General features: G+C 40.2%; 1 protein-coding gene and 1 long non-coding RNA gene across 2 annotated transcripts in view; one reads left to right on the top strand and one right to left on the bottom strand.

The window, feature by feature from the left end:
• Nucleotides 1–12,547, bottom strand: part of LOC133549293 (uncharacterized) — a 34,509-nt gene that overhangs the window by 18,156 nt on the left and 3,806 nt on the right. The gene's annotated exons all lie outside the window — the stretch shown is intronic.
• map1ab (microtubule-associated protein 1Ab) overlaps nt 1–12,547 on the top strand; it is a 77,002-nt gene that overhangs the window by 9,448 nt on the left and 55,007 nt on the right. The gene's annotated exons all lie outside the window — the stretch shown is intronic.

Raw genomic sequence — 12,547 nt, forward strand, 5'->3', positions numbered from 1 at the left:
AAGTTGCCTGGAGGTGTTGTTTTAGAGAGGTTTTGAAGGAGGATAGAGATGCACTTACTTTTCTACCTGTTGGGAGTGCATTCCACATTGATGTGGCATAGAAAGAGAATGAGTTAAGACCTTTGTTAGATCGGAATCTGGGTTTAACGTGGTTTGTGGAGCTCCCCCTGGTGTTGTGGTTATGGCGGTCAATTACGTTAAGGAAGTAGTTTGACATGTACTTCGGTATCAAGGAGGTGTAGCGGATTTTATAGACTAGGCTCAGTGCAAGTTGTTTTACTCTGTCCTCCACCCTGAGCCAGCCCACTTTGGAGAAGTGGGTTGGATTGAGGTGTAATCTGGGGTGGAGGTCTAAAAGTAACCGGACTATCTTATTTTGGGATGTTTGGAGTCTAGATTTGAGGGTTTTGGAGGTGCTGGGGTACCAGGAGGTGCAAGCGTAATCGAAGAAGGGTTGAATGAGAGTTCCCGCTAGAATCCTCAAGGTGCTTTTGTTGACCAGAGAGGAGATTCTGTAGATTCTGATTACCTTGGTTGCCATTTTATCACAGGAAAGATTAGCCTCAAGAATGGAACCTAGGTAGGTGATCTCATCTTTCCTGTTGATAACAATGTCACCCACTTTTATAGTGAAGTCACTGACTTTCTTAAGTTTAATATGGGACCAAAATAGGATGGATTCCGTTTTAGCTAAGTGTATGGATAGTTTGTTGTCGGCGAGCCAGGTGCAAATATTAAGGAGTTAAACAAAATATGGACAGCAAAAAACATTTCTCTCAAAACCAAACTGAAAATATTTAACTCAAATGTCAAATCCATCCTGCTGTACGGATCAGAAACATGGATAACCACCAATAGCATACTCACTGAACCTCAGACATTCGTAAACCGTTGCCTCCATCGGGTCCTAGGAGTCTACTGGCAAGGCACCATCACCAATGCCAACCTGTGGGAACTCACCAAACAAGAATCAGTGGAACTGCAAATCAGGAGAAGGAAGTGGAGCTGGATAGGCCACAAACTCAGAAAACCCAATAAATCAATCACCAAACAGGCACTAACAAGGAACCCACAGGGAAAAAGAAACAGAGGGAGAGCAAGAACAACCTGGAGAAGAAGCACGAAACAGGAGATGAGGGATGAGGGGCTGTCATGGCAACAACTCGACCGCCGATGGAAGGCTTTCGTCGGCGGCCTATGTTCCTGAGGGAATACTAAGGCCTTAGTAAGTAAGTAAGTAAGTAACCGTCCGTTTCTGGTCCTTAAATTGATCAGAATGTTGCCTTGCAGAGCGGAACGCTTCTCCGGGATGTTATCCAGTTTGCAATTTACTCCAGAAATCACCATTCCATCAACCAAGACAAGCAACTACTTGTGTGTGAAAATACACTGTCGGATCTAGTTCCAACAAAATCAAGCAATTAGCAGGTGTCCGTGAGGGAAAGGGGAAAAGGATTTCAAGCAACAGCCTCACTGGTTAGTCATAGTGCGATTTAGTTTAGAAGTCGACACAGTCTGAAACCTTACAGCCCTGCCCGTCCAATCAACCATGACAAGCAACAAACTGTGTGAACAAACACTGTCTGATCTAGTCCCAAAAAAGCCAAACAATCAGCAAGTGTCTGTGAGTAAAAGGGATTTCAAGCATCTGCCTCACTGAGGCTGGCGTGGAGAGGGGTACCAAAGTGTAGGTTAGGATGTCTAGGTTAGGGCGAGTAGATAGATTTGTCTACCCTTATCGTCTGTTTCTGGTCCTCAAATTAATCAGAATGTTGCCTTGCACAGCAAAAAGCTTCTCCAAGATGTTATTCAGAGTGTGATTTATTTCAGAAATAGGCATGGTCTAAGTACCCACAGCCCTTCCATACCAGAAATCATGACGAGTAGCTTCTGGCTACCTTGAAAGGCTGTTATCGTCTTCCTAATTCGTTGATATACTGAGGCGACGCTCAATCAAAGCAGCAGATGCCCTGTTTTCATCTTTCCTAATAGGTAGATAACTTCAATGTCCTCAACGAAAATAACTGACAGGCATACAACCCTTCACTTCTCCCAAGCGTCCATTGTGTGTCCAACAGCAAATGTTCCGACAGACAGCTTTTCGTCGAGACAATCTTGTCAATTGCTATGAGAGACCAGTTGATCAAAGTTTATCTTTAGATCTGGAGAACGCTGCAAAAAGAGGGTCCAAAGTTGAGACGAGACAAATAAGCTAAAGCAGGGAAAATAAGTGAAAAGAGAGGGAAGCGTCCGCCTTGGTTGAGAGCCAGATGAAAAGTTTAATTCAGTATTGAAAAAATAGTATTGCTGCAACATTCAGAAAATTAATCAAAACATCTTAGAAATCCCAAAATCTTGGGGGGACCGACTAGAAAATATTTGACCTATAAATGTATTGTGGTTGTTTTATGTCGAGAAGAAAACGTCATTTCAGTTTAATTTAGCACAATAGTCAAAGCGTCTAAAACAGGGGTGTCAAACTCAACTACAGAGTGGGCCAAAATTTTAAACGGAACAAAGCCGCAAGCCAAGGTTGAACAAATTAACCTTTTAATAGGGACCCAAACAAGTTTTGCATTAAATATTGAACAAGTGAGGCTTATATAACTTTAGTGACATGCAAAATCCAGTTTCAAATAATAATAATAATAATTTAAAAAATATCAATGGCATATCAAATAAAATCTAAATAAAAATGTAATGCCTTTTTTTCTATTTGCAATCTTCTGAGGTAAATATATTTTTTTCCACAGGCTAATAATACATTTGAAAACAAAACAACAATAATGAATGAACCAATCATTCAAGCCTTGAAGTAGCAAGAGAAAATGCATAAATAAAATGTTAATTATTGGTCAGTTTGCTGGAAGTTTCCCGGAAGAGTTAGTGCTGCAAGTGGTTCTGGGTATTCGTTCTGTTGTGTTACGGTGCGGATGTTCACCCGAAATGTGTTTGTCATTCTTGTTTGGTGTGGGTTCACAGTGTGGCGCATATTTGTAACAGTGCTAAAGTTGTTTATACGGCCATCTTCAGTATGACCTGTATGGCTGTTGACCAAATATGCATTGTATTCACTTGTGTGTGTGTGTGTGTGTGTGTGTAAAAGCCACAAATATTATGTAACACGCTGTTAGTATGGAGGAAAAGCGGACGTGACGACAGGTTGTAGAGAACGCTAAAGGCAGTGCCTTAAATGCACGCCCCCAATATAGTTGTCCAGGTGGAAATCGGTAGAAATTCGGGAGAATGGTTGCCCTGGGAGATTTTCGGGAGGGGCACTGAACTTCGGGAGTCTACCAGGAAAATTAGGAGGGTTGAGTATTAGCGGTGAATGCGGTGTTACAGCGGCACCGACGCTGTACAACACCGGCGGGCCAGCTCCAATGCTAAATTGATATTGCCTCAAAGGCCAAACTAAATTAAACGGTGGGCTAGATTTGGCCCGCCGGCCAGAGTTTGACACCCATGGTCTAAAACAGTGTTTTTCAAACTTTTTAGAGACAAGGCACATTTTTTTTCCATTTAAAAATCCGGAGGCACACCACCAGCACAAAACGTTAAAAAAATGAAACTCCACCAGGTCCTCCTCGTGCCTTGTTTTGAGTTTGTTGGTGTTTTCCTGTGTGTAGTGCTTTAGTTCTGTCTTGTGCTGTTATTTTGGGGTTTTCTTGTAGCAGTTTCATGTATTCCATTAAGCGCTATTCCCCGCACCTACTTTGCGTTAGCAAGCAAGGCTATTGAAGTTGTTGCTATTCTTCTTTGTGTGGACATTGTTGCTTGCCATGTCATGCCCGGGATGTGCTTTGTGGACGCCGTCTTTGCGCCACACGCTGTAAGTTTTTGCTGTCGTCCAGCATTCTGTTTCTGTTTACTTTGTAATCAATTCAGTTATACTTTCATTTTACCTATGATTCATTTCCTTTTCCTTTTGTTCATTTTTGGCTTAAGCGTTACATACCTTTTTTTACCTGCACGCTGTGGTCTGCATATTGGGATCACAGTTCTACAGCTGAGTTCTACACAGCACTGTATTTGCAGATTATAATTATTGATTCGCAAATAAAAAAAAAATATTTTTTTTAGACCAATTAGGTGAAGTTGCATTATTTCCCACGGCACACCAGACGATATCTAACGGCACACTAGAGTGCCGCGGCACAGTGGTTGAAAAACATTGGTCTATAAGACCGAAAGACGTCCAATCCACTTGTGGCAACTTTTGAGCTGGCAAAGGTTCACTAAGCAGCCAGTCGACCTAAAAGTTTGTCTTTTAAAGTTAAAAATGCGACTAAGAAGTCTTTGCGGGAACGGAAGCCATCGAACGACGTCCTGGAATATGTGCTTATCAGAATAGAAAGAGAAAAAACTTATTTTTTTCCCTCAATCATCGCAAGCTTAAAGGAACATTTCTGCTGCTAAAACGTGAACAATGGTTTTACTCTTACCTAACGTCGCTTATCTTTACTTTCCCTAATGCTGCATTAACACCATTCCTGCCAGCTTTTGCACTTAAATCGTTTTTGCAAGGTGGGACCGCAGATTGACGCTTAAAGGAGATGAATCTCATAAGTCGGTGGACTCTGGTCACCGCCAGTTCATCTCCCATCTTTTCAACCAAAAGTAATGGGACGTGTCCTCATCCCACACACACACTGAATTGTTAAGATACGGAAAAATAACACTTGAACCGATACAGTACCATTTCCCGGTCTCCGAATATGGTACTTTTTTTTTTGGTACCGACCGAATCCCGCTGGCCCTGTTGGGCACCGATTTATGTAAAATCCAACGGTGCCATGCTACGGTACCTGGGTTGCACTTTGTGATCACTCCAGCAGCACTGAGAGCGGACTCAACCTACACCAAGGGTCACCAACCTTTTTGAAACCAAGAGCTACTTCTTGGGTACTGATTAATGGGAAGGGCTAGCAGTTTGATACAGACTTAAATACATTGCCAGAAATAGCCAATTTGCTCAATTTACCTTTAACTCTATGTTATTGTTAATAATTAATGATATTTATTAGGGGTTTGGGAAAAAATCGATTCGAATACGAATCGAATCAAATACATTGTGCGATTCAGAATCGATTCTCATTTTTAAAAAAATCTTTTTTTTTTTTTTTATCAATCCAACAAACCACTACACAGCAATACCATAACAATGCAATCCAATTCCAAAACCAAACCTGAGCCAGCAACTCTCAGAACTGCAATAAACAAAACAATTGAGAGGAGACACAAACACGACACAGAAAAAAACCAAAAGTAGTGAAACAAAAATGAATATTATCAACAACAGTATCAATATTAGTTATAATTTCGGCATAGCAGTGATTAAAAATTTGTCATTGATTATATCATTAGACATTTATAAAAATAAAAAAAAGAACAATAGTGTCACAGTGGCTTACACTTGCATCGCATCTCATAAGCTTGACAACACACTGTGTCCAATGTTTTCACAAAGATAAAATAAGTCATATTTTTGGTTTGTTTAATAGTTAACACAAATTTACATTATTACAATCAGTAGATAAAACATTGTCCTTTACAATTATAAAAGCTTTTTAAAAAAATATATCTACTACTCTAGCATGTCAGCAGACTTGGGTAGATCCTGCTGAAATCCTATGTATTGAATGAATACAGAATCGTTTTGAATCGGGAAAATATCATTTTTGAATCGAGAATCGCGTTGAATCGAAAAAATCATATATTATTGAATCGTGACCCCCAAAAATCGATATTGAATCGAATCGTGGGACACCTAAAGATTCGCAGCCCTAATATTTATCATTGTGGAAACAGTGATCATCTTAATGATTTCTCACAATAAATATATATAGAAACAGATAAATATGCAACACTTTATTTTTATATTTTTTTTTATTTCAAATATGCAATTTTCTCTAAGTGCACGTTTTTAAAATTGAACATTTTCTAATGATCACTTCTAACACAGTCTCGTGAAATCACAATATCCCATTTTAACTAGCTAGCCACTAACATTTTTTAACAAATCATGAATTACTTTGCACCATGTTTGTACAAATAATAACTCATGTAAAATACAAAAGTCAACTCTCAAATTTTTAAATAAATCATGTCACACTTTGAACTGGACACCAAATCACCAAAGCGAGACCAGTTTGATAGTAAATAAATACAATTTAAAAAATAGAGGCAGTTCACTGGTAAGTGCTGCTATTTGAGCTATTTTTAGAACAGGCCAGCGGGCTACTCATCTGGTCCTTACGGGCTACCTGGTGCCCGCGTGCACCGCGTTGGTGACCCCTAACCCCCCCCAACCCAACTTTGAATAAATGTTGTCAAAAAGCATGTTGTTTCAACGTTGTATTTGTGTTGTAGAATATTGGTTGGGAAATTATCAGATTTCAATGGTCAAATCAATGTGAGAACCCAATATTGATTAAACGTGGTCAAAAAGAATGTTGTTTCAATGTTGTAGAATATTGGTTAGAACAGGGGTCACCAGGTAGCCCGTAAGGACCAGATGAGTCGCCCGCTGGCCTGTTTTAAAAATAGCTCAAATAGCAGCACTTACCAGTCAGCTGCCTCTATTTTTTTTATTTTTATTTATTTACTTGCAAGCTGGTCTCGCTTTGCTCGATATTTTTAATTCTAAGAGAGACAAAACTCAAATAGAATTTGAAAATCCAAGAAAATATTTTAAAGACTTGGTCTTCGCTTGTTTAAATAAATTAATCTATTTTTTTACTTTGCTTCTTATGACTGTCAGAAAGACAATTTTAGAGAAAAAATACAACCTTAAAAATGATTTTAGGATTTTTAAACACATATGCCTTTTTACCTTTTAAATTTTTCCTCTTCTTTCCTGACAATTTAAATCAATGTTCAAGTAAATACATTTTTTTTATTGTAAAGAATAATAAATACATTTTAATTTTAATTCTTCATTTTAGCGTGTGTTTTTTCGACGAAGAATATTTGTGAAATATTTCTTCAGACTTATTATGATTAAAATTCAAACAAATTATTCTGGCAAATCTAGAAAATCTGTAGAATCAAATTTAAATCTTATTTCAAAGTCTTTTGAAATTTTCTTTTAAAATTTTTGTTCTGGAAAATCTAAAAGAAATATGGATTTGTCTTTGTTAGAAATATAGCTTGGTCCAATTTGTTATGTATTCTAACAAAGTGCAGATTGGATTTTAACCTATTTAAAACATGTCATCCAAATTCTAAAATTAATCTTAATCAGGAAAAGTTACTAATGATGTTCCATAAATTATTTTTTAAATTTTTTCCAAAAATTAGAATTAGCTTGTTTTTCTCCTCTTTTTTTCGGTTGAATTTTGAATTTCAAAGAGTCGAAATTAAAGATAAACTATGTTTAAAAATTTAATTTTCTTTTTTTTCCCTGTTTTCTCCTTTTTTAAACCGTTCAATTAAATGTTTTTTTCATAATTTATTCTCTACAAAAAAAATTCCGTAAAAGGAAAAAAAAAGTATGACGGAATGACAGACAAAAATACACATTTTTTAAATATATTTAGATTTATTTATTAAAGGTAAATTGAGCAAATTGGCTATTTCTGTCAATGTATTTAAGTGTGTATCAAACTGGTAGCCCTTTGCATTAATCAGTACCCAAGAAGTAGCTCTTGGTTTCAAAAAGGTTGGTGAACCCTGGGTAAGTTAATGACCAATATTCAATTGTCAAATCAACGTCACAGCCTGACATTGACTAAACGTTGTCAAAAAGCATGTTGTTTCAACGTTGTATTTGTGTTGTTGAATATTGGTTGGGAAATTACAAAATTTCAATGGTCAAATCAAGGTAAGAACCCAACATGGATTAAACGCCGTCAAAAAGCATGTTTTTTCAACGTTAGGTTCGAGTTGTTTAGCATCAGGACCTAAATCAACAAGTTCTCAGCGTTGTTTTCTTGTCTTGTGCCTGCTAGGCTGGGCTCTTGGAACTGCGGCCCTTTTCATGATGTAGTTGAATAGCCCTGCTTTATGAAAATATTGGGTTGGGTGGTGCCCAGGTCCTAGGTGCTGCAAATCCTTGACACTGTGCCACAATGTCTCAGCCAGCAGTGACGCAACACTCATCGTTCTAATTGAGCTGGGCGACACTTTGTCCTCACCGGTCTTTTGTATCACCTTGTCGCAGCACAAACGGGAGGTGTGTGCGTTGGCGTGTGTGTGCCCTCGTAGATTCTGTCCATAAGGTATCGCCACTCCCTGGGGATTAAGCAAGGCATTGAATCTCGCCAAGGTTGCAGCGATTCACTGTGACCTTCCGACCGGACGCGTTAGAATCGCCCCGGCGTGTTTCCTGTCGCGCTACAACAAACGGAGGTGACGACTTGCTTGCACACGAGCAGCGCCGACGTCAGCCAAGCCTCCAGAGAGGTTGTCCTTCTTCCATTTGGACGCCCCCAGGGTGAACCTGCGTGTGCTCGACTTGCCTTTCGCGCTGACTCGACGCCTTTTAATTGCGCGTTGCCTCGCCTTGTGCTTTCTAGTAAAACACACAAACCATCTAAAACTGCTGACTGCGTGGATGTTTACTGCAAAGACAATAGTTCTGTGTTACCTTTATTTGTGTAGAGTAGTATATATATTGGTATCAGCAAAAAGACGAGTATCTGATTATCACAGTTTGCACGTCAAATGTGCGATACAAGCAGTCCTGCAGCGCTTTTACTTGCACAAAGCTGCACAGTCAATCTAAATGTCATCAAATACGCACACAAGGATGCTCTTTTCTTCCATTTTGGTGAAGTCATTTACAAAAGGTAAACATCCTAGGCTACTAGCAGCTACACAACAGCACAGAAGCTAGACATACAAAAGTGTCCTTCCTTGGGCAATATTGCAGTCTAAAACCGCCCATTTTTCAGTCTAAACAAGTATCAAATAATTATAGTTGCATATTACTTACGCATACATCAGGGGTGTCCAAACTTTTTCCACTGGCGGCCGCACACTGAAAAATCAAAGCAAGTGGGGGCCATTTTGATATGTTTTTATTTCAAAAACCAATACAATATATGTGTAAAAATATACATTTAGGCCTCCACTCAGGCTTGATCCCACGGACCCCAAAGGATTTTGGTCCAAAAAAAATTTAAAATGGGTCTTTATTTTGTATTTTTGTTATTCAAGGTTTACATCTCTAGATCAACGTTAGGTCTATCTGTCAATATAACGTTTTTAAAGATTTAAATTGTATGCCCTTTTTGTCAAAGAAAACCCTGTTTTGTTATGGAAAAAACACAAAATATGCAATAGTTTCCCCAATAGAATTTTAAAGTGGAATATTTGAGAATATAGAATAAATGGAGCCTTAAAAATGTCAACACATAACACTTTTGATTTCAATTTGTTATTATTTTTTTTAGCAATGACACACAAAAAAATCCCACTAAATTTATTGGGGATCCAACAGGGTCCTACTCATTAAAAATACAAAACTTTTATTTTTATTTTTTTTACTGTTTACTTTAAACACAATCGTCTTGACTGCGATGAGGTGGCGACTTGTCCAGGGTGTTACCCGCCTTCCACCCGATTGTAGCTGAGATAGGCACAAGCGCCCCCCGCAAAACCCCAAAAGGAATAAGCGGTAGAAAATGGATGGATGGACAATCGTCTTGAGATCAACTTCAGATCCATTTGTCCATTACAACTTCTGTTGTTTATGTTTTGTTTGTTCTTATTAGGCCTTTCTTTAGAAAAAACAACAACTTTGTTTTTTGTATGGCAAACACAAAATATGCAACATTTTCCCCCCAAAATGTCTCAATGTGTAATATTTAATGTGACATTGATTTTGATTATTATTTATTTTTTTTTTAAGAAAATAACAGCCTGCATAGCAGCTTTGTGTTCTTAGAGTAAACATTGCAACATTTTATTGTCACATTTCACCTGTTTACTCTTTTATACCACTTTTTCTGTTTTAAATTTTTTTAATCGTATTTTTTAGAATGTGCTTAGGGCCGTTAAAAAATTACCCACGGGCCACACTTTGGACACCCCTGGCAAACATAGTCTCCAGTAACAAACGTGTCTGCATCATTTAGCTTACTGCGTCGTGAGTTTAACCTTAAGTGGAACCATTTTGCAAAACAAGCTTTTGCCACTTATTGGTACCTGTGTTTGTGTATTTGGGATCCCCATGAGTCCTGAAAATGTGCAATCAAACCATGGCGGCATCCATCCGTTCATCCATCCATTCATTTCTTACCGCTGGTCCCTTTCGGAGTCGCTGGAGCCTATAAACCAATCTTGCCTACTTTTACACTTCCTCCGAACAAGTTATTTGGATTTTTTCGACAATTTATGCCATTTCCCCCCCCAATTGGTGACATCAGCGGGTATTTCTCTTTTACTCGAAAAGCTTTGCACGAGTCCGCCACCGTCGTCAATAAGATCCTTATTTTTTGTGGGGCAGACTGGCTCGCATTTGTTACCATTCCTAATGCAAATTAGTTTAGTTCGAACTTTTATCGGTCAATAGACTCTGTATGGATGGGCTAAAAACTACAATAAAGACGATGGGGATGCTTTCAAAGTGGAGGCATGTAAATAAGGGGCGGTCAGAAAGCAGCTTGAAGACGGTCTGTAAAACATCCATCCATCTATTTTCTACCACTTATTCCCTTTGGGGTCGCGGGGGGCGCTGGTGCCTATCTCAGTTACAATCGGGCGGAAGGCGGCGTACACCCTGGACAAGTCGCCTCCTCATCGCAGGGCCAACACAGATAGACAGACAACATTCACACACTAGGGCCAATTTAGTGTTGCCAATCAACCTATCCCCAGGTGCATGTCTTTGGAGGTGGGAGGAAGCCGGAGTACCCGGAGGGAACCCACGCATTCACGGGGAGGACATGCAAACTCCACACAGAAAGATCCCGAGCCCGGGATTGAACCCCAGACTACTCAGGACCTAGGTATTGTAAGGCAGACGCACTAACCCCTCTTTCACCGTGAAGCCCCAGTCTGTAAAACATAGTTTAAGCAACTTTTTGAGCAAAGAACCACCATGACATGTTATGTAGACCATACGGAAAATCATAATATTAGCCCTTTAATAAATGATTGTGCCACTAAGGATCACCAAAAAACAGTCACCACTCCTCTTCAACGTCAGCATAAGCCCATTTCAGACAATTAATGATCAAACCTTTTCGAACAATTCACACTACAAAATTAAAGTATGCACAATTCCTGCCGATATCATTTGAGATCAATATCCGTCTAATTTTGGAAGTAAAGACAAGTAGTGTCGAAACACCCCTACTCTATACATGCTGACAACTGACCTCTATGGTCAGATGTATCGGAACACATGGCTAGTCCACCGACAGGAAGTGAAGAGTGCCCCTTAAACAGCTTCCGGTTTTCTCCAAATGACAACTCATCACTTTTTTCATGCACAGTGTATTATTGGAACGATCAAAAGGATTGTGCGTCATATACAGCAGGGAAAAGAGAGGAAGGTGGGTGGTTGATCAGCGTGCAAGGCAGTCTGCTGAAAATGATGGAAAGTGCCACTCTTGCATAGCAACTGACGGTTTGGTCAAAGTAAGAACTGCCACAAAACAAATTTTAATATAGTCAACAGTCCACTGCAGTCTGGCGGCTAAAGTAGCTAAAGTGCACACCCAACCCCCCTCCCAATTTGTCACGTTTCATGTGTCAGGTAAACCATGACGAAAGGGGCCCTATAGTACGTCTGTGTCGAACAACGCACCAAGTCCCAGCTACACCTGTTATTATTATTACTAAATAATTATTCTGTCTCCATCCATCCATTGTCTTCCGCTTATCAGAGGTCGGGTCGCGGGGGCAGCAACCTAAGCAGGGAAGCCCAGACTTTCCTCTCTCCAGCCACTTCGTCCAGCTCTTCCTGGGGGATCCCGAGGTGTTCCAAGGCCAGCCAGGAGGCATAGTCTTCCCAACGTGTCCTGGGTCTTTCCCGTGGCCTCCTACCGATTGGACGTGCCCTAAACACCACCCTAGGGAGGCGTTCAGGTGGCATCCTGACCAGAGGCCCGAACCACCTCATCTGGCTCCCCTCGATGTGGAGGAGCAGCGGCTTTGTTTTGAGCTCCCCCCGGATGGCAGAGCTTCTCACCCTATCTCTAAGGGAGAGCTCCGCCACCCGGCGGAGAAAACTCATTTCGGCTGCTTGTACCCGTGATCTTGTCCTTTCGGTCATAACCCAAAGCTCATGATCATAGGTGAGGATGGGAAGGTAGATCGACCGGTAAATTGAGAGATTTGCCTTCCTGCTCAGCTCCTTCCTCACCACATTGGATCGATACAGCGTCCGCATTACTGCAGACGCTGCACCGATCCGCTTGTCGATCTCACAATCCACTCTTCCCTCACTCGTGAACAAGACTCCTAGGTACTTGAACTCCTCAACTTGGGGCAGTGTCTCCTACCCAACCCGGAGATGGCACTCCACACATGGACTCGGACAGGGAGGGGCTGATTCTGCGAACCGATCCAGTGAGAGCTGAAGATCTTGGACAGA

The sequence above is a fragment of the Nerophis ophidion genome, linkage group LG03, assembly GCF_033978795.1.
Source record: "Nerophis ophidion isolate RoL-2023_Sa linkage group LG03, RoL_Noph_v1.0, whole genome shotgun sequence".
NCBI lineage: Eukaryota > Metazoa > Chordata > Actinopteri > Syngnathiformes > Syngnathidae > Nerophis > Nerophis ophidion.